Raw genomic sequence first — 23811 nt, 5'->3', positions numbered from 1 at the left:
CTCAACTCGAAAGAACTCAAAAGCACTGAATAGCCCGTTAACACGGGCGGCAATTTATATCAAAAGTTCACCACACAAAAGCCACGCCTCTCAAGGGGGCGTGGTATGCAAATCGAGAGTCCGCCCGGGCAAGGCAAGTCCGGACACGTCCGGGCGAGTCCGGGCAAGTAACTGCCCGCCGGTTACGTCATCGGCCGGTGCAAGGTGATTGTGTCATGCTTCTGGTAACCGCAACATGCGCCCCCCCAGAATTAACTTGCACCGGGAGAGTCAGTTTGAGGGGGGTCTTGATGCCCTGGCCAAAACGACCCCTGGCGATCCGTGTGGGGGTGGTAGGTGACGTGGCAGTGGATGGTCGCGCGGGGGGCTTGGTTGATGGGGGACGACCCCGTCGTGGAGGAAGGGCCAACCGTGGAGGTGGGTCGTGGTCCAAATGGGCCGGCTTGAGGCGGTCCACGGAGATGCGGTCCGGTTTGCCGCTGATGTCAATGATGAACGACTTGTCCTCCCTCTTCAGGACCCGGAAAGGTCCATCGTACAATGGCCGGAGCGGTCCCCGGTGTGCGTCGTTCCGGATAAAAACGTACTCCGCAGTGCGAAATGCTGGGGCGACGTGGGGTTGGGGGCAGCCGTGGTGGGACGTGGGCACGGGGGCAAATCTCCTGGTGGCCTCCTGGAGGACCGAACGTTGGCGAGCCACGGACCAGGGGCCGGTGGCGTCAGGGATGAACTCGCCCGGCACACGCAGTGGCTGGCCGTAGACCAGCTCGGTGGTGGAAGCCTGGAGGTCCTCTTTAGGGGCCATTCGGAAGCCCAATAGGACCCACGGGAGCCTGTCGGCCCAACCGTCGTCCTGGAGGCTGGCCCTGAGAGCGGCCTTCATCGAGCGGTGGAACTGCTCGCACAAGACGTTGGCTTGGGGGTGGTAGGCCGTGGTGCGGTGTAGCTTGACCCCCAAGGCCTGGGCGACCGCGCCCCAAAGCTCGAAAGTGAATTGCAGGCCTCTGTCGGAGGAGCTGTCCGAGGGGGCGCCGAAACGGGCAATCCAAGTGCCAATGAAGGCCTGCACCACGTCGGCGGATGTTGTTGATGCCAGCGGGATGGCCTCCGGCCACCTGGTGGTCCTGTCCACCATCGTGAGGAGGTGGGTGAAGCCCCGCGAGGAGGGAAGGGGTCCCACCAAGTCCACATTGACATGGTCGAAGCACCACGCGGGCATGTCGAATCGTGCCAACGGGGCCTGGGTGTGCCGGTGGACCTTTGCGCGCTGGCAGGTGACATAGGCATTGGCCCAGTCGCGGACGTCCTTACGGAGCCCGTGCCAGACGAACTTTGCTGCCACGAGCTTCTGCGACGCTTTCCGGCCCGGGTGGGAAAGGCCATGGAGGGCGTCAAAAATGTGCCGCTGCCATCCGGTGGGCACGATGGGGCGAGGTTGGCCCAGGGAAACGTCACACAGGAGAACTGTGCCTGTGTCCTTGAAGGGGATGTCGGCCAACCGCAGGCCTGTGTCCACTGTCCGGAGGGCTTGCACTGTGGGGTCGGCGGTCTGGTCGGCCGCCATGCAGGCGAAGTCCACACCGAGGTGACGGCGTTCACGCCGGACCGGGAGAGGCAATCGGCCACAGCGTTGTCCTTGCCCGTGACATGCCGGATGTCCGTCGTAAATTCGGACACGGCGGTGAGGTGGCGCTGCTGGCGTGCCGACCACGGCTCTGCAACCTTGGCCATGGCGAAGACCAGGGGTTTGTGGTCCACAAACGCCGTGAACCGGCGGCCCTCTAAAAGATGGCGGAAGTGGCGAACGGCCAGGTAAAGGCCGAGGAACTCGTGGTCGAAAGCGCTATACTTACGCTTGTTAGGGCGAAGCTGCCGGCTGAAGAAGGCCAGCCGTTGCCAAGCGCCGTTCACCCACTGTTCATGCACGGCACCCACCGCATAGTCGGAAGCGTCCATAGTGAGGGCGATGGGTGAGTTGAGCGCCGGGTGTGCCAGCATGGTCGCGTTGGCGAGGGCCAGCTTAGCACCTGTGAACGTCGCGTCCATCTCTTTGGTCCAGGCGACGTCGTGCTTGGCCGACTTGCCCCGGAGGGCTTCGTACAGAGGGGCGCATGAGTTGGGCGGCGCGAGGCATGAACCGGTGGTAGAAATTTACCATCCCCAAAAATTCCTGTAGGGCCTTGATGGAGCGGGGGTGCAGGACACTTGTGACTGCCTCCACCTTGGTAGGCAGCGGGACGGCCCGCGCTTCATGATGCGGTGCCCCAGGAAGTCGACGGCCGTTACGCCAAACTAGCATTTCGCCGTGTTGATGATGAGGCCGTGCTGGCCGAGGCGCTCAAAAAGCGTGCGCAGGTGGATGAGGTGCTCCGCCCGGGAAGTGCTGGCGATGAGAATGTCATCCAAGTAGACGAAAAGGAAGGTGAGGTCACGCAGCATGCTGTGCATCAGCCGCTGGAAGGCCTAGCCCGCGTTCTTGAGGCCGAACGGCATGCGAAGGAACTCGAAGAGGCCAAAAGGTGTAAATACCGCCGTCTTCGGCACGTCGGCCGACCGAACGGGTACCTAGTGGTAGCCCCGAATGAGGTCGACCTTGGAAAAGATCACCCGCCCCGCCAAACGGGCGGAAAAGTCCTGTATGTGTGGTATCGGGTACCGGTCGGGGGTGGTGGTGTCGTTGAGGCGGCGGTAATCGCCGCATGGTCACCATCCGCCACCCGGTTTGGGCACGATGTGCAGGGGTGAGGCCCATGCGCTATTTGAGCGCTGCACAATGCCCAGCGCATCGAATTCCGCCTTCGCCACGGCGAGTTTGGTTGGGTCGAGGCGACGAGCCCTGGTGTAGACTGGTTGACCTGTGGTCAGGATGTGGTGTTCCATGCCGTGTTTGACAGCGACAGCCGAAAACGTCGGCTGCGTGAGGGCGGGAAACTCGGCGAGCAGGCGGGTGAAATCGTCCGTGGCCGGGAGCACGCAGGCTAGCTTGGTTGGTGCGGAGCCGCTCAATGAGTAAGCGAGGGAGCTGAAGGTCTCCGCATTGATGAGCTGACGCCATTTGACATCCACCAAAAGCCCATGCGCGCACAGAAAATCTGCACCCAGCAAGGCCATGGGCACGTTCGCCGTGATGAAGTCCCATCTGAAGCGCTGGCCCCCGAAGCAGAATGCGATGCTGCGCGAACCAAAGGTGCGGATGGAGGAGCCGTTTGCGGCGACCAAGGCGGGGCCACAAAGCGCGGCCTGTTTGTCCTGCACCGAGGCGGGTATCACGCTCAGCTGAGCGCCGGTGTCACACAAAAAATGCTGCCCGGACGCTGTGTCCGTAATAAGCAGAAGGCTGCCTGAATGGCCGACGCTCATGGCAGGCAGCGAGCGCCCGCCTGGTCATTTCCCGACCTGCCGAAAGTTCACAGTGGGCGGCACGTTCTGGCCTTCTGCCAGAACCTGGCGTGGTAGTAGCACATGGTCCGCTCTGGTGGAGGCTCCGGCGGTCGCGTCGGGTTCAGTCGACGGGGCTTCGCGGCGGCCGCTGCCGCCAGTGGCGCTAACTCGGCTGGTGGTGGCGCCAGTCATGGCACGGGCATTGCCTCGGTCGGCCCAGGGTTCCAGGCGGCCGCTCCGACGTGTCCTCTGGCTGAGAAAAATTTATCGGCCTCCTTGGCCAGGGCGCGAGGGTCCGTGATGGGCGAATTAGCCAAAGCTAATCGTACCTGCCCGGGTAGCTGCCGGAGGAACAGCTCGCGGAAGAGGAAATCTGGGCTGTGGTCACCGAGTAGAGCAAGCATGTGGTCCATGCGTTCGGATGGACCGGCCTCACCCAGCTCCGGGAGGTCGAGCAGCCGTCACGCGTGCTTGGTCTCCATGGGTCCAAACGCACCGAGGAGTAGGCCTTTGAGCGCGCCGTATTTGTCGGCGTTCGGCGGGTTCTGTAGGAAGCTCAGGACCCGGGCAGCGGTGAAGGCGTTGAGCGCAGAGACCACATGGTGGTAGCGCGTCGTGTCCTCCGTAATGTTCCGCAGGGCGAATTGAGAATCCGCTTGGGCGAACCAGACGGCTGTGTGCGATTCCCAAAAGCCAGGGAGCTTCAAAGCTACAGATGACTCCATCGCCATGTTCTTGAAAAGGGGTCACCAATTGTGGAGCTATGCTCGCACGATAAAGCCGGACAAAATGGACGACACCAGGAACGAAGTTTCACTGAGCTATTTATTCTAGCTCAACTTGAAAGAACTCAAAAGCACTGAATAGCCCGTTAACACAGGCGGCAATTTATATCAAAAGTTCACCACACAAAGCCACGCCACTCAGGCGGGGCGTGGTATGCAAATAAGTCAGCCACGCCTCTCAACGGGGCGTGGTATGCAAATCGAGAGTCCGCCCGGGCAAGGCAAGTCCGGACACGTCCGGGCGAGTCTGGGCAAGAAACCGCCCACCGGTTACGTCATCCGCCGGTGCAAGGTGATTGTGTCATGCTTCCGGTAACCGCTACAGACTCATCAGAACCAATCGTTTTCAATTGACTGAATAAGGAAAACAGATTTCCAATCCATGAATAAGCATCTGCACGTTTTGTCAGGTCAGAGTTCAGAGTCCAGAACAGGAAGGAATGTTTCCACCCTGAACTTTTCACTTTTGTTTAGAAGTATCTGTTCTTCTGATCCGTCATATGTAGTAAGAATGGAAGATGCTCACTATTCACAATTCACAAAAGTGACAAGACAAATAGATGGCGCTGTGAAATGCTGATGGCGCTAGCTCGAATAAATTTGAGAGAAGTGCGTGACGTCATTCAAGTTTCAACAAATGGCAATCGGGATGCGCAGTGAAACTTTTTTCGTTGAACCTGCGGAGAGGGTGGGGGAGAGGGGTTTAAACGTTCGTTATTATTATTGGCAAATAATACTAATGTTATTATTGTTATTAATATTATTAGATTAATTAATATATGCTTTGTTACAATGTTATCATTATTTTTGTTATTTATTTTTTAATTATAATGCCATGCTGTGGAAGGACATTGTAAGCTGCTCTATACACCTTAACATGACGCGCGTTTAAAACATGGGAATTCTTCCGGATTATCTTTAGATAATTAGACTCTTCAACTTCAACTCAACTTCACCAAGAAGTGCGTGACGTCATTCAACGTCATTGTCATTTGACGTGCGTGACGTGCGTCAAGTGCGTGCGTGACGCACGTGAAGTGCGTGACGTCATTCAACAAATGCTAATCGGGATGCGCAGTGAAACTTGCTTCGTATTTTACACAGTGAATAAATGAGTGGAAATCTTAATGAAATAAGGTTAATGCGTATTATACCATTTGCATCTAAAATGAAATGTAATCTGCTACAGTCTTATTTCGTAACTTAATCCCAGGCCTTTCCAGCGAGAGGTCGAGTAATTATCCACTCTGCCAAGAGATCTCTCATGAACAATATGGCAGCATGGTGCCCCGATAATCGTGGGGCCCCTGGGCAACTGCCCAGTGTGCCCATGCCTTAAGATGGCCCTGCTGCTCGGCACTGCGGGGAAAAATGGCCTCTAAAAGGCGGTTTTAAAGGCTGTTGTGGACCTTTGTCATATATTTAATTCTCATTTGAAATAAACTTATATTATGCATATACTTCTGTAATATGTCCCCAGCAGGGATAACTCCATGTAAAATTCCTTAATAACAAACACGGACTTAATATGGTTTTGAAGGAGCTGCGCTCCAACGCGAGTCGAAAGAATTGACGCGACCAAAGACGGAATTCGTCCGAGTTGCTTTAATGAAACAAAACAGCTCAGGTATTCTGCTAAGCCCGTTTATCGGGCAGCAATATATATACACATTTATGCCGGGGCGTTTGCCCGGGAAAACCGAGACCGGGCATGCCCGGGTGTCAAGGGCGAGTCCTGGAAAGGCGAGTCTGGACATGCCCGGGCGTCCTGGACGCGGCCTGGCAAGTTGAGGCTGGGCGTGCCCGGGCGCTCTGGGCGAGCCCTGGAAAGGCGAGAGCGGGCATGCCCGGGAAAGACGAGACCGGGCGTGCCCGGGAGGTTCGGGCGTGCCCGGGAACAGCGAGTCCAGGCATGCCCAGGAGAGGCGTGTCTGGGCCCGTCCGGACAAGCCCGGCATGGCGATCGCGCCCTGGCCGCGTCCTGGCAGGTTCAAGGCGATTGTGTACATTCAGCGGGAACCGCTACACACGCCCCTCCAGAATCGACCTGCACCGGCAGGGTCAATTTAAGGGGGGTCCGGATGACCTGGCCGAAGCGACCCCTGGAGGGTCGTGGGGGGGGGGGGGGTCCGATCTGGTGGTGGGTGGTCGAGCGGGGGGAACCGTGGAAGGGGGGCGGCCTCGCCGCGGAGGAAGGGCCAACCGTGGTGGTCGGTCGACGTCCACGTGCGCCGGTTTGAGGCGGTCCACAGAGATCCGGTCCGACCGGCCGCCGACGTCGACGACGAAGGACTTGTCGCCCCATCGCAGGACCCGGAAGGGCCCATCATACGGCGGCCGGAGTGGCCCCCGGTGCGCGTCATGATGCACAAAGACGTACTCCGCTGTGCGAAGCGCCGGGGGGACGTAGGACTGGGGGCCACCATGGCGGGACGTTGGCACGGGGGCAAATCGTCGGGCGGCCTCCTGGAGGTCCGAGCGCTGGTGTGCAGCAGACCAGGGACTGGTAGCGTCGGGCACAAACTCGCCCGGGACGCGGAGCGGCTGGCCGTAGACGAGCTCGGCGGCGGACGCCCGGAGGTCCTCCTTGGGGGCCGTGCGGAGGCCCAAAATGACCCACGGCAGCCGGTCGGTCCAACCGTCGTCCTGAAGGCCGGCCATGAGTGCGGCCTTCATGGAGCGGTGAAACCGCTCGCACAACCCGTTGGCTTGGGGGTGGTAGGCCGTGGTGCGGTGCAGCGTGACCCCCAACGAGCGGGCGAACGCGCCCCAAAGTTCGGACGTGAACTGTGGGCCGCGGTCGGACGAGATGTCCGCCGGTGCACCGAAGCGCGTGACCCAGGTGGCGATGAACGCCTGCGCCACGTCGGCGGTGGTGGTGGAGGTGAGGGGCATGGCCTCCGGCCACCTGGTGGTCCTGTCCACGATGGTGAGCAGGTGGGTGAACCCCCGCGATGGGGGCAGGGGACCCACCAGGTCCACGTGGACGTGGTCGAAACGCCGTGCAGGCACGGTGAAAGGTGCAAGCGGGGCCTGGGTGTGGCGGTGGCCCTTGGTCCGCTGGCAGGCCATGCAGGCGCTGGCCCAGTCGCGGACGTTCCGTCGAAGGCCGTGCCAGACGAAACGCGCCGACACCAGCTTCTGAGAAGCTTTCCGGCCCGGGTGAGAAAGGCCATGGATGGAGGCGGAGATGCGGCGCTGCCAGGAAACGGGCACGATGGGGCGAGGCTGGCCCTGGGAGACGTCGCAGAGCAGGACGGTGCCCGCGAAGGGGATGTCGGCCAGGCGGAGGCCCGTGTCCGCCGCCCGGAGGGCCTGCACCGAGGTGTCGGTGGTCTGGTCGGCCGCCATGAGCGCGAAGTCCACGCCGAGGTGGACCGCGTTCGCGCTGGCCCGAGAAAGACAGTCGGCCACGGCGTTGTCTTTGCCGGCGACGTGCCGGATGTCCGTGGTGAATTCCGACACGGCGGAGAGGTGGCGCTGCTGGCGGGCCGACCACGGCTCTGTGACTTTGGCCATTGCGTAGACCAATGGCTTGTGGTCGACGAAAGCCGTGAACGGGCGGCCCTCCAGGAGGTGTCGGAAATGGCAAACGGCCAGGAATAGACCGAGCAGCTCGCGGTCGAACGTGCTGTATTTTAGCTCGTTCGGCCGGAGTTGCCGGCTGAAAAAAGCGAGTGGCTGCCAAACCCCGTCCACCCATTGTTCATGGACGGCGCCCACCGCGTAGTTGGAGGCGTCCGTAGTGAGGGCGATGGGCGCGTTGAGCACCGGGTGAGCCAGCAGCGTTGCGTCGGCGAGGGCCCGTTTTGCGCTCGTGAAGGCCCCGTCCATGGCCGGGGACCAAACGATGTCATGCTTGGCCGGCTTGCCCCGGAGGGCCTCGTAAAGGGGCCGCATGAGCTGAGCAGCACGGGGCATGAACCGGTGATAAAAATTCACCATGCCGAGGAACTCTTGTAGGGCCTTGATGGAACGGGGACGCGGGAACATGGTGATGGCCTCGACCTTGGTCGGCAGCGGCACGGCCCCGGTCTTGGTGATGCGGTGGCCCAAAAAGTCAACGGTCGTCGTGCCGAAGTGGCATTTGGCCGGGTTGACAATTAAGCCGTGCTCGCTGAGGCGACCGAACAGTGTTCGGAGGTGGAGGAGGTGCTCGGCGCGGGACGTGCTGGCGATGAGGATGTCGTCCAGATAGACGAAAAGAAATGGCAGGTCGCGCAGCACGCCGTCCATTAAGCGCTGGAACACCTGGTCTGCGTTCTTGAGGCCAAACGGCATCCTCAAAAATTCGAACAGGCCGAACGGCGTGATGACGGCCGTCTTTGGGACGTCGGCCGCCCGGACAGGTACCTGGTGGTATCCCCGTATCAGGTCAATTTTGGAAAATATGACCCGTCCCGCCAAACGGGCGGAAAGGTCCTGGATGTGCGGGATCGGGTACCTGTCGGGGGTGGTAGCGTCGTTGAGACGGCGGTAGTCGCCACAATGGCGCCATCCGCCCCCCGGCTTTGGCACGATGTGCAGTGGTGAGGCCCACGCGCTATTGGAGCGCCGCACGATGCCGAGGTGCTCCAACGCATCGAACTCGGCCTTTGCCACAGCGAGCTTGGCCGGGTCGAGGCGGCGGGCCCTGGCGTAGACCGGCGGGCCCGTAGTGGGTATGTGGTGCTCGATCCCATGCCGCACTGCGACGGCCGAAAACGTCGGCCGCGTGAGGGCCGGGAATTCCGCGAGCAGGCGAGCAAACTCGTTCGCCGTCGGGAGGGCGCACGCCAGTTCAGTCAGCGCGGAGATGCTCATCGTGCACGCCAGGGAGCTGAAGGTCTCGGCGTGGACAAGGCGACATCGTTTGACGTCGACCAGCAGCCCGTGCGCGCAGAGGAAGTCGGCGCCCAGCAAAGCCATGGGGACGCAGGCGGTCACAAAGGTCCACTGAAAGCGCTGGCTGCCGAAGCAGAGGGTGACGTCGCGCGGGCCGAAAGTGCGTATGGCCGAGCCATTAGCAGCGACCAAAGAGGGGCCGCAAACGGCGTCCCGCCTGTCCTGCTCGCAGGCCGGTATGACGCTCAGTTGGGCGCCGGTGTCACAAAGGAAACGCCGCCCGGACGCTTTGTCCCGAATAAAAAGCAAGTTGCCCGAGTGGCCGGCGCTCATGGCTGGGAATGAACGCCGGCCCGGCCGTTTCCCGACTTGCCGAAAGTGCACGGGGGTCGGCATGTCCGGGCCTTGTGTCCGTGCCCGGGAGGTTCGGGCGTGCCCGGGAACAGCGAGTCCGGGCATGCCCAGGAGAGGCGCGTCTGGGCCCGTCCGGACGAGCCCGGCATGGCGATCGCGCCCTGGCCGCGTCCTGGCAGGTGCAAGGCGATTGTGTACATTCAGCAGGAACCGCTACAGTTTCATTTTTAGGGTTCAGGTCACCAAAATAAATCAGACCTAAACACCATATGTGTTTATGTGAGGCACAGATCATTTTGGGGTGTATTACATATAATTCAAAGCTAAATTGTGCATCGCTGTGTTGCTGAGGGTGATGACGCCGTCTCGCTGGAGCATGAGGCAGCATGATGGCGCAGCGGGTACACCAACATGACTGGAACTGATCATGTGGTGCCCCTTTGTTGGAGGCAATGGGGTTACGCAGCAGGGATGTGCATACGCCACGTTGACCAAGCCTGAGGAGAAACAATAAACGACACTCAGGAATGGGTGTAGTGGGCTGCCGGAGGTCCCATTGCCCATGGTGTGGTCGTCGCCGAAGGTCCCATTGTGAATGTATATATTATTGTGGGAAGTGTACTTTTGTACATCGTTTCTTTCCTGTTCCATCTCCAGGCACTGCATGACCTCATCCCCGGGCACAGAAGAGGTCCTGGCGATGACGTGCGCCAAAAGTGAGTACTCAGTTTTCACTCCGTTTGTTTGTTTGTCCAAGCGATATCTCAGACTGCCAAAATCAAGACTCTCTGCTCACCTTCAATCTTTTATTCCTCTTTTCTCCCACCTCTTTTCTTTTCTCCCACCTCTGGAACAAACTCCCACACTTTCTTCAATCCCACTCCTCTCTCCAGGTCTTTAAAACAGCTGTTCAACACGATCTCTTATCTTTCCCCATCCAAAACCTTGATCTTTTCTACCCGAATTAAAACACCCCCAATCTGCCTCTTTGAATCCCCAACTTATTTCCTGAAATTCCTAGTAGTGTTTATTTGCTTTATAACGTGTACGCCTCCCTCCTCCCCAGCCCTCTCCCTTCCACAGATCTACCAACGTCCCTGTTCTCCACTGTTGTTGCGCTTCCATCTCTCTCCCCATCTTGTCTCCCGCTCCCTTCATTGCATGTTTTATGTGTCTGTGCATGTTTGCATGTTCAATGTGTTAGCTCTTACACGAGCCTCGATTCTGTATACAAAAAAAGAGAAAAAAAAGAAGCCATCCTTTCACCTAGGACGTGTGGTTCATCCATTTTTCATTTTTAGATCATTTAGATTTTTAGTTCATTTTTAGATTCATCCATTTATAGATTAATTATTTTGTTGTTATCGATTTCTTAAGTACTTATTTATTTTCGTTCTCATCTGGGCAATACCTCAGGCATATTTTGAGCTAGGAAGCTGATATTTGGACAGACAGAAAACCAAGTGATTTGGCTGTAAAGGGTATTTTTGATTTATTGATTAATCAAAAATCGGTGAACTATTTAATTGTTTGATTAATTACTTAATTAACTTTCAAAAAGTTACAGATTCTGATGAAACGGTGGTGGTTCAGGTATGCCATTAGCAAATTGATTAAGAAATTAATTATTTTACGATTCATATTTATTTAAATAACACAATTAATCATTTATTGTACACCTCTCCATTCCAATACCGTCTCTAAGTGCCGCGCTGCAGGATATGTTATTTATTTATTTGGCATGGGGGCGGTGTACTTTGAATGTTTCGGTCCTTGTTTATGTTTTATTATGAATATGCATATACTTTAAATTGTAGGATTTTGAATGTATTTTTTTTTAAATATCGCCAGGATCTGTATGAATAGAAACAACCACCTTTAGAGGCCATTTTTCCCCGCAGAGCAGGGGTTGGCCTTTTTCGGGCACTGTGGTCCCCTTTTTGAAGCAATGTTTTATGGCCAGATGCCCTTCCTGCCCTGTTAGTCGCCTCTTGCGACACACGGGGAATTACCAGTGAACTGGTCCTGAATCTGCCGACCTCGGGAGGATGACAGGCTGAGTCAACCCCCCTAGTGTTAATTCAGCGATTGACCGGGATTCGAACCCAGAATCCTAGGATCCCAAGCTGGCACCCTAACCGCTAAGCCAACACCAGGCTGGGATCTGTATGAATAAATGTTATAAAATAAAAATGAAATGTAAATTGCTGAAGTACAAAATAACTGTTATTGCAATTTTGACGACTGTATTCCATCCTCGCTTTGCTCACAAATGTTTAATCTCATTTGCAAAACTAGAACGGCACTCGGTAGAGAGCATACCTCGCCAGGTGGAACATTGTACGTTTTGTATCCCACTGAGTGCTCAGATCTGGATCCGACATGAACCAAAATCGAATTGGCTTGTTCTTGACACTTACCCAACTCATCCACCTAGTTTTGTTACAAGTCGTCCACAACGTTTTGAAATAGCATGCTGTACATGCATATCGTTTGTAACCCTATCACTCAATGGTGACGAATCATTAAAAGAAATTATCGTATCCAGATCCGGATTTGAATCTTCACCAAAATTGAATCAATTCTTGTTGCATACCGAACCTGTCCACCAAGATTCTTCCAAATCAGTCCACAACTTTTTGAGATATCCTGCTATACATCGTTTTTGCCCTATTTCTCAATGATGAAGAAGCACCTAGAAATTCTCCGATCCAGATCCGGATCCAGATCTTCAACAAAATCTAATAATTTTGTCCTTGTCACATACAAACCTCTCCACCAAATTTTGGCCGAATCCGTCTACACCTTTTTTGAGATATCCTGTTCACAAACAAACAACCAGACAGATAAACAGAAAAACGAACAGACAGGGGTGAAAACATAACCTCCTAACTTTCGGTTGATTACACAACCGTTGCTGAGGGTGACGTATGAATTTGGCTGTAAATTTTGGCACCTTTGGTGGCGGAGGTAATAAAAAAAATGAAAGCAATTGAGCATATTTAGGAATTTTTCTTAAGGACTGTATGAGTATGAGTGCATGTCTACCCTGGCAGTATTGCTATTTGTCATTACACAGATACTCTTTAAAATGCTGTCACAAACTTTGAAATATGTGATGTAATCTTGTATATCAAGTTAAAATATGAAATTTCCTGTATTTCACCCTTTAATAATGATATCATATTATCAAAATACAAAATTATGTATTCTTCACTTTTACACATTACATCTATACCTATAAAAGGCAAAAATCTCTCAATCTATCTATCAATCTATGTATCAATATCAATCTATCTATCAAATCCAATCTATATCTCTCAATAGCTATCTATTTCTATCAATATCCATCTATCAATATTTATCGATATCTATCTATTAATATCTATCTATCAATATTTATCAACATCTATCTATCAACATCTATCTATCAATATCTCTCTCTCCCTCTGCCACATCTTTAAAGTTACAAACTCCAAACTCTGGGCGGTACAAATACAACTTTGAGTGTGGGGTAAAATAGGCTATGTGGCCGTGGCCTCACATGTCGGTGTGGGGGGTGGGGAGGCAGGAGGGGAGTGCGGGGGGGAGGGGGCATAAATTCTCTATATAAAGGTGTACTATGTGGCACCACCTGATGGTGGTGGCAGATGGTATTCCACTTCCCTTCTTACCTGGGCAACGTGGAGGTTAAAGCACTCTTTGCACGGGTAAATTTGCCCTCCACCCTCCCCTATCTCTATTCCTTCCCACCCCCTACCCTCAACCCCCCCCAACCCTCCTGCCCGGGAATATCGGCTACTTCAGTTAGTTAAACATAATATAGAATCTGTTAAATACTCTTTCACTGAAATACTTCATGGAAACTTTATTTTTATTTTTCCTCAAAAGTTTTAACTGTCTATAAATTCTGCTTTATTGTAAAACTTTTCTTAATGTCTTGTGGAATACATTTAAAAAAACAATCACTTTTATTGGCACATCTAAGTCTTACAAAGAACATGACTGTTTCAATAGATTCAAACTTTTGAGGGTGAAACATTTAAACTAAAAACAATTACAGCTTCAAGTACATTTTTGTTATTTGACAAAATACAAAATACCATGCTTCACAATTTTCATGAGATTTCAGAGTACAATTGTAATACTATGATCAAAAACTCAAACATAACGCATAACCATACCAAAAGGTAAATTGAACAACTGCTTCAGTCCTAACATTGCAGGTCTATCAGATGGCTTCTCCAGGGCTTCTGTGCTGCATACACACATTTATTTATTATACTTTGCATTTGATCCTAGAGGTCTACGCAGATTAGGATTGGATCTTGCAAAGACCATAAAATCAGAATATGGTGCTTGGTCATTGCATGTTACCTGCAGTTCAGCCTTCAGTGGATCAACACTTCACCTGCTCCTCCAACCACTTCCCTTCTGTCCCATTAGCATGAACACTCAATAAACATGAACATTTGATGGGGGAATGCTCAAGGCAAATTAAATCAGAGTATACAGGTTTAAAAAAACAAAAAACAAAGAGGTTTTACAACTCCTTGCTTGCTGCAAATACCTGCTTCCATTTTTCTGCAACCGTTTGGTCTTGATCAACACCAGTCAACATTGGCAAGCAAATGCAATATTCATCATTGAGACCATCCATTGAAAGCCTGTCGTAAGGTTTCAAACTTTTAATGAATTGAACCAGACTGTCAAACTGGAGGTCCTCTCCCATGAAGTTGAGACATTTCAGGGAGAACAATGGATTGTTTGGGCTTGGGTCAAACCACTTCTCTAGGTAGGCAGTGGTTGCTTGGATGCAGGCAATGAAGATGTTTGTAAATGCCTCTTTTTGATCACCGGTAAGCGTATTCAGGTCGCCTTGGGTCTGGTATCCAAAGAAATGGTCTACAAAGCTTATTGCGCAAACAGTCAATGACATCACACAATTCAGTTGCAGATGGTTTCATGGACTGTAGTTTGAGGCTTGCTACTTCATAAACGGGGAACAAGTTGGAATAAAACATGAGGTAGATGGCAGCAACATTTGTGCAGGTATTTCATCATTACCTTCGTACTGCTCCTCTATCATAAGAAGCTTTCGCAAATGTTTTCAACAATCGTCACTGCCACTGAAGTATGAGAACAAGGCAGGCCATACTTTTGGAACACGATCCGCAGCTTTTCCCAATGGCAACCAATGTGTTACTACTTGCTTGATAAGCTCAGCTCACTGAAGAACAACAAAGTCCTCAAACTGTTCGGAACTTTCATGTCGTGCTGCCAATGCTGAAAGATGGCTGTATATTTTCATCATCACAGTATTGCTGTCAATATCTAACTCCCATAAGCAGGATTTGAATACATTATCCACCATGTGAGCTAGACAACCAGCTTTGAACAAATGTGGGTTCTTTTTGGAAACGATTGCGCATGCAGTGACGAATCCCAAAATTGACATTCGTATTTATCAGCTTGAAAAGGCTGACACTTGGATCAAATCTAAACCTTCGTTTTCAAGAGCTTTCAGAACATTATTTGCAATTGCTTTTGCAGTTTCCTGTGGATGTCCTGAAAATTCCAGCAGCTTTGACAAACTGCCACATTTGGGGCTGAAGAATTGCACACAAATACGGTGCGTTTTTCTGTTTGCTTTGTTGGATATGTCAGATAACACACGGAAAAACAGCGGAGAACATGAATGGCACTTGTAGATCGCATAGTACTCACGCATAGCATTCATTCTGAACAAAAACATCATCGTTAACTGAAAACGCTATTGTTATGGTCCATATACCTGTATCATCCATGCACCACTCTATTACGTCATATCGTTATTGGCATGGGTTATGAACGTCATAAATTTAATTACTCACTTGCATCTGGTCATATGAAGTTTCCAATTTTTCGGACGAGGATTTCGATTCAACTAATTATGACTGGAATACCACTTCTCTGATGGCGTCATCATTGTCAACAACAACATCATGTCAACATATTGTCATCTGAACAACCGATTTGGAGTTGATGGCATATGCCAAGTTTCAATTTTTTCTTTGAGCAGTTTCTGAGAAAATGATGTCCATATGTTTTCCTATAATCCAATATGGCTGCCATAAAAAGTGACATATGACGTCAGAGTTAGCAATACATTTTTCTCCATAGGGAGTCCCTTCCAGGTTGAAAGTTTTGCATAGATCGGATAAGCAGTTGCAGAGAAAAACGTTTTAAAAGCGAAAATATATGGACGCAAACACACAGACAAAACAGAGATGGATAGATACTTTGAGACCTGGTAGGTCTCTGTTCCATCTCCTGAAATCCACCCACGTGTGGAGATAGCAGTCAACAACAGCAGCTTGCACACGTTTGTCAAGCGGCACTTACTCGATCTAAAGCAGTCAATTAAGTACTCCAATGGAATGGAGTGCTCAGCACAGCTTTAACAAGATGGTGGGCCACCAAGGTAAACAATCCTATTGTGGTACTCGAGCAAATGCTGTCCGGGCCGTTTTTTACTGTTTTACTCGAAGAATGTGCCGCAGCACATTGCCCACTTAAGGTGGGCCGAGAAGGGTAATTTAGCCCAGAGGGCTGGAATGCCTGCTGGTGTAAAAATACTATTGTGGTCCATTCTGTCGTTTTCAGTTTTACTCCATCCTCTGTGACAACTTCCCTAAACAAATGTATTGTCTTAGCAGCAGCTACAGAGTACCAGAAAGAGGAAAAGAAAGATAAATAAATGGGGAGCCAGAAGGAGTAACCCCCTGCCAAGCTTATCTATAGACATATACCACTGTGCATTTGGGGGGGGGGCTGGGTGGGGGGAGGGCGTGAGGGGAAGGGGTTTTGCATGTTTGTAGATCTTGAAAAATTAGGATGAAAAGTAGAAATAACAATAAAAGTATGAAATGCATGTTTCAATTATTATAATGGCACTCAGAAGAGAGCATACCTCCGCCTGGTTGGCTATAACACTCAATGGTGAAGAATCACTTTTTAAAAATCGACTAGCTGGATCCGGATCCGGATCTTCACCAAAATTAAATCGATTCTTCCTTGTCACACAAAAAACTGTCCTACAAGTTTCGTCCAAATCCGTCCACAACATTTTGAGATATCCTGCTTTGTATCGTTTTTGGCCCAAATCTCCCAATGGTGAACAATCACTTAAAAAATTAAATAATTCCCCTATCCGAATCCATATTCAGATCTTCACCAAAATATATTCTTCCTTGTCACACACCCAACCAGTCCACCAAGTTTCGTCCAAATCCGTCCACAACCTTTTGAGATATCCTGCGATGCATTGGTTTTTTTGTCCGATCTGCTAATGGTGAAGAATCACTAAAAAAATTGTAGTAGCCGGATCCGAATCACGATCTTCACCAAAATCTAATCATTTCGTCCTTGTCACATACAGTCACGTGAAAAAGTAAGTACACCCCATGTAAAGTTATGACTTTTTCAACATATTTCAACATACAGCTATTTGATCTTCATTTAAACAATATTGATAGATAAAGGTGATATAATATAACAAACTAGCAGAAGTACCCGGCATTGCCGGGTGGTGGAGGGGAGGGGAACGGGGGGAGGGGGAAGGGGAGGAGAGGGGAAAGGGGGGGAGGGGAGGAGAGGGGGGAGGGGGAGGGGGGAAGGGGCAGGGGGGAGGGGGAGGTGGGGGAAGGGGAGGGGGAAGGGGAGGGGAAGGGGGAGGGGGAAGGGGAGGGGGGAAGGGTAGGGGGGAGGGGAAGGGGGGAAGTGGAGGATGGAGGGGAGGGGGGGAAAGGGAGGGAGAGGGGGGAGGGGTAAGGGGAGGGGAGGAAGGGGAAGGTCAGTCAACAATGACGTTGCAGTTCTCATGGTAGGAGAGCAGCACAACAATCGCGACATCATCCTGCATCTTCGCAACAACAGCACGAAGCGGATTTTGGAGACTCACTGATCCTGTGACGCCCTCCAGTACCGGCGTTGCCGGGTGGGGGAAGGGAGACCCGTACATTCCCAACCCGTACATTTGCCCTCTCGACTCAAGCTCACTCGGACAAAAGCCTCGCACAAATTACACCGTGAAGGCCCAATGGCCACAAATGCCACAAATCAAGTACATGAGCGAGTCTGGCGCACTGAATTGAAAATATATAGAATGCACATACTCCGTGAAAAGTGTAGCCGCCGTGTCGCCATCTTGGTTAGCATGACTCGACCAACTCGCTTCGCGGATCTCGTTTGTTTTGAACGTGTCCCAGATTTTAAAAGCCAGACAACTGTTAAAATGCCATTTTGTGCGGCAATAGACTGCTCTAATCGGTTAAGGAAGGAGCTGCATCTCCACCGATGTGGTGTGAATGGCAATGGTCATTCTATATATTTTCAGTTCAGTGGTCTGGCGGTGAGGATGGAACATCACGTGATCGCTCTGAGCGAATCAGCGAGCTGCTCTGGCACAGGCTGAGATTCCGTGTATAATGTTCCTCGCTGAAATGCGCTGAGGTAAATATGAATAAAAAATATGGATCTCGTCAAATATCTTTAGGTAGGCCATGTCCTTCCCAGGCTCAATGGCCATGTCTATGCCAAATATCAAACACGTGAGCCTCTCCGTTTAGGAGTCTATCGGTAACACACACACACACACACACACACACACACACAAACACACACACAAACTGTGTTTTATTTATGTAGATATCATGAAACATTTACATTTTGTTGTCCATTGTTTAATTTAAATAAACATAAATGCAAATTTCGCATGTGGAAAAAGTAAGTACACCCCTACATTTATCACTACTTCAAATACCTAAAATTCGAATCAGGTGCACCAGCTCAGGTTCAAATGATTAGAACATCGTTAGAGAGGATCTTGGAGGAACCTGTCTTCTTTAAACCTCAGACATTTAGTTTGGTTTAGTCTTTGTTGTTGAAGTGTGCGGCGTCACCATGCCGAGATCAAAAGAGCTCTCTGAGGCCTTCAGAAAGAAGGTTATAGATGCGTATGAGTCTGGGAATGGATTTAAAAAGATTTCCAAACAATTTGAAATCAATCATTCGACTGTCCGGAAGATCATCTACAAGTGGAGAAGACTCCAAACAACTGCCAACTTGTTCAGGCCAGGCTACCCCAGCAAGTTCAGCCAGAGAGCAGACCACAACATGCTGAAAGAAGTCTCTAAGAACCCCAGAATGTCATCACGGGACCTACAGGTAGCTCTTGACACTGTTGATGTCAAAGTGCACGAGTCTACCATAAGAAAGAGGTTGCACAAATTTGATCTGCATGGGAGGTGTGCCAGGAGGAAACCTTTGCTGTCCAGAAAGAACATCAGGGCAAGACGAAAGTTTGCCAATGAACACCTGGGCAAAGAACAGCACTTCTGGAACAATGTGCTCCGGACAGATGAGTCAAAAGTAGAGCTATTTGGCCACAGTACCAGAAGACATGTTTGGCGAAAACCAAAGACAGCATTTGACCACAACAACCTGATACCAACTGTAAAGCATTGTGGTGGAAATATTATGGTTTGGGGCAGCTTTGCTGCATCAGGGCCTGGGCAGCTCACCATCACAGAATCCACTATGAATTCTTCATTGTACCAGAGGGTGCTTGAGGATAATGTGAGGCCATCTGTCTGAGAGTTGAAGCTCAAACGAATGTGGACCTTGCAACATGGCAATGACCCTAAACATACCAGTAAATCCACCAAGGAATGGCTGAAAAGAAAGAAATGGAGGGTTCTGGAATGGCCAAGTCAAAGCCCGGATCTAAATCCCATCGAGATGTTGTGGGGGGATTTGAAACGAGGTGTGCATGCAAGAAACCCCTCAAACATCGCACAGCTGAAAGAATTCTGCATGGAGGAGTGGGCAAAAATTTCTCCCAGTCGATGTCAGAGACTGGCTGACAGTTGTAAGAAACGCCTACTTGAGGTTGTTTCTGCCAAATGGGGCAATACCACCAATTAGAGCCAAGGGTGTACTTAATTTTTCCACATGCGAAATTTGCATTAATGTTTATTTAAATTATACAATGGACTACAAAATGTAAATGTTTCATGATATTTGTTATATTATATCACCTTTATCTATCAATATTGTTGAAATGAAGATCAAATAGCTGTATGTTAAAATATTTTGAAAAAGTCAAAACTTTACATGGGGTGTAATTACTTTTTTACGTGACTGTACGCTACCTCTCTGCCAAATTTCGTCCGAATCCGTCCACAATATTTTGAGATATTTTGTTCACAAAGAAACGGACAAACGGACGGACAGACAAACAGAGAGGCGTGAAAACATAACCTCCATCCACCTTTGGTGGCGGAGGTAATAATATTATGAGGTGTATACTTCTGAACATTTCATTGAATGTACAGTAATACCCCGGTTAGCGCTACCCCTTTTAACGCTGTTTCGTTATAACGCTCTTGCAAATTAACATTACTTTTTTTTACTACAAATTGAAAAAAAAAATACAAAAATCCGAAGGGGGCCGGAAAAGGCGAGCGCTGTAAGGGAGTATTCAGTTTTCACTCTGGTTTTTTGTTTGTTTGTTGTACACCGCTCCTTTCCTATGACATCTCCAGGTGCTGCAAGACTCAATTATTATCTAATTTAATTTTAATTGCAAGGCTGCTAATTTTAGTTACTGAATTATTATCGATTAATTAAGCCCTGATTTATTTCCCTTCTCATATTGGCATTATCTCAGGCACCTTTTGAGCCAGGAAGGTGATATTTGGACATGACAATGACCAAGTGATTTGGCTATAAAGGGTATTTCTGATTTATTGATTAATCAATGATTTATTTAATTATTCAATTAATGACTTGATAAATTTTTTTTTTTTAAGTTACAGATTGGGATGAAAGGGTGGTAGTTTTTTTTTTTTTTAAATACAAGATCGAGGCTTGTGTATGAGCTAACATTAATCACAAAAAACATAAACGGACACATAAAACATATACTAAAGGGAGCGGGAGACAAGATGGGGAGAGAGAGGGAAGCACACAAATACAACAGTAGATAACAGGGACATCGGGAGATCTGTGGGAGGGAGAGGGCTTGGGGGGATGGGGCAGGGGAAGGGGAGGGGGTGGGAGAGGCAAAAATAAATGGACACTGCTAGGACTTCAAGGAAAGAAGTCGGTATTTCAAAAAAGTGGATCTGGGGTGAATTAACGACGGTAGAAAAGATCATCGTTATGGATGGGTGAAGATAAGAGATGATGGTGAATAGCTGTTTGAAAGACCTGGAGGGAGGAGTGGAATTGAAGAGAGTGAGGGAGTTTGTTCCAGAGGCGGGAGAAAAGGAAGTCGTTTGATATTTATATGCAAGCTGTTTGAAGCTACTAGCTCAGATTTTGGCATGGCTTGGGGCTTTTCAAACAGTGAGTAAAGGCCCCTGCAGCAGCCTGTACAGAGATCACACGCAGGACAGACATGAGTCAATGTCATTGTACTTTTACAGTGCCTATAGAAAGTCTACACTCCCTTTCAAAATTTTCACATTTTGTTGTCTTATAGCCTGGAATTAAAATGCATTTAATCAGACTTTTTCCACTTTTATTTACACATCCTAACCCCCAACTTCCAAGTGGAAAAATTAATTCTACAAATTTCAGAAAATTAATTAAAAATACAAAACCAAAATATCTTGGTTGGTCAGTGTCCACCCGCCTGAGATAATACTTGTTGGAACCACCTTTGACATCTTATCCAAAGAGGTGGATACTTATCCAACTAAGATAATTTAGTTTTGTATTGCACACCGCTCCTTTCCTATGCCATCTCCAGGCGCTGCATGACGTCATTTCCGGGCACCGAAGGGAGCCCGGCAATGACACACGTTGAAAGGGAGTACTCAGTTTTCACTCCGGTTGTTTGTTTGTTTGTTTTCGTGTTTTCTTGTTTGTTTGTTTGTTTGTCCGGGCGATATCTCAGCCATAATTTGAGTCAGGAAGATGAAATTTGGGCACAATAGTAAGTACTTTGTCAAAAACTGTATTTTTTGTTTTTTGATTAATCAATTAATTGATTAGTTATTTAATTATAATCTATTAATTAAGTACTTATTTATTTCCTTTCTCTTCTTATTATCTCAGGCACCTTTTGAGTTAGGAAGCTGATATTTGGACATGCCAATGAGCAAGTGATTTGGCTGGAAAGGCTATTTTTGATTTATTGATTAATTACATTTTTACTGTGTTATTTTTTCATCTAACCCCCTAAAATGAGAGGGTGTGCGATATTTAAAAAAAAAAAAAAAAAACTATATAAAAATTGGCCACCCTAACGTCCATCCGAGGGATGGCACACATTGATGAATCACCTTGCTTGCGAAACACCAGGATGACAGTTTATAGCTGGGACGGGATTCTAACCCAAGCAAGACAGCTTAGAGGTAATTGTGCGCACCTCTATATTAAATATCCCACTAGCCCTGTGGGGTGGTGGTGGTGATTGGAAAGGAGGAGGGGAGTAGTGGGTGACACGTACTTTATTCGAGAGGTTTGAGGAGTTGAAAAGGAACCTATAAGTGTACGAAAAGACAACGCCCATATTAAATGAATGGGGACTTCATGGTGAATGCAAACATTGGGGAACACATTGACCTTAATCTTCCCAGAGAACCTGTGAATATAAAATGAGGAAAAACAAAAGGACCAAATTGCAAAAACCACGGCGACAAACAATGCTCACGATGGGTAAAAGGAAACCATTTGTTTCTGCGCTTTTAATACCGGTAAAGCTATCATAAATAATATTCCAGTCGCACAACAGGTGCGACTTCAACAGTACCGTGAGTATCATACAAGATGATGGAACCGCTTCGGTGCAGAGATGTACGAAAGCTAGGCATTCAAAATATTATACGAACGAGATATATGCCCCACTCACGATTGTCCAGCACATGCCAAGACATTAATTTTTCAATATAATTAGAACATATAGAAACTAGAACGGCAGTTCTAGTTCTAGTAGAGAGCATACTTCCGCCTGGTTGGCCATATCACTCAATGGTGAAGAATCACTTAAAAAATTAAATAATTCTCATATCCGAATGCATATTCAGATCTTCACCAAAATCGAACCGATTCTTCATTGTCACACACACAACCTTTCCAACAAGTTTTGTCCAAATCCATCCATAACTTTTTGAGATATCCTGCAATGTATAGTTTTTGTCCCTATCTCCCAATGGTGAAGAATCACTTGAAAAATTAAATAATTCTCGTATCCGAATCCATTTTCAGATCTTCACCAAAATCGAATCTATTTGTCCTTGTCAGACACCCAACCGGTCCATCAAGTTCGTCCAAATCCTTCCACAACTTTTTGAGATATCCTGCTATGTATAGTTTTTGGCCCGGTCTCCCAATGGTGAAGAATCACTTGAAAAATTCTCGGATCTGAATCCGGATCTTCACCAAAATCTAATCATTTCGTCCTTGTCACATACGCTACCTCTCTGCCAAATTTCGTCCGAATCCGTCCACTACTTTTTGAGATATTTTGTTCACAAACAAACAAACGGACAAACAGACAGGGGTGAAAACATAATCTCCATCCACCTTTGGTGGCGAAGGTAAATATGTATTTATTATATACACGCCCCGTTAATGCGTCCGCGGAGGGATACAGTGTTTTGCAATTGATTCTGTGTCTGTATCTCGGTCCACGCCATAACCTTCTTTTTTTCTTTTTTTTTACCATTTGAGCTTTTGTCATGAAATTTTAAACAAACCTTGACAGAGCACCGAGATATGACGTCACGTTGGCATGACAACGCTGGACTCGCTCGACAAGTTCTAAACAAAAGAACCCGGAAGCGCACTCGCTTCGATCAAAAGCGATTTGCTTCTTGAAGCATCGATAAATATGGCTGTCCTGTCGACTCCCTCACTCACGACTTACCTTTGTGACGAATCGAAGCCGTTACAAAGAGGAGAGAATCATTTAAAATCTGATCATGTGGAAAACTTTTTATATTTTCCGGGAGGGCTTATATTGGGAGTTTTTCCAAGCTTGCATGAAAGAGAAATGTTACAGTGTTTGTGGTTAAAAAAGGATTCGCTGTCGTCTCGCATTCTGTACAAGCGGATGTGCGTAACGGGGTACCATCGATTCACTCTAATGTCTAATGTGTGCTTTGGAAGGTCGTGTTGGGAAAAGAGCAGAGTTCAGCGTTCATTTATACCATACAGATAATTAATCTCACATCGGATTATTTGATGGCAAATTACATTCAGTACGTTATTACCCTGCGCTCGCGAAGCGAAAAATGAGGGTAAGCTTTCGGGTGCGTCCGTGTGCCGTGTCTGCATTTTTAAAATTTATTTTCTCGGCAACCGTTGGTCCGATTGACACGAATTTTTACCATAGGAGCGCCTCCGCCTGTAGAAATGTTTTATTCATAATTATGACGTCATAGGTCACGTGTTACGGACGCCATCTTGGAAAAAT

This window comes from Myxine glutinosa, chromosome 1 (assembly GCF_964187855.1).
Source record: "Myxine glutinosa chromosome 1, kmMyxGlut1.1, whole genome shotgun sequence".
NCBI lineage: Eukaryota > Metazoa > Chordata > Myxini > Myxiniformes > Myxinidae > Myxine > Myxine glutinosa.
Note: the sequence above shows the minus strand (reverse complement) of the source record.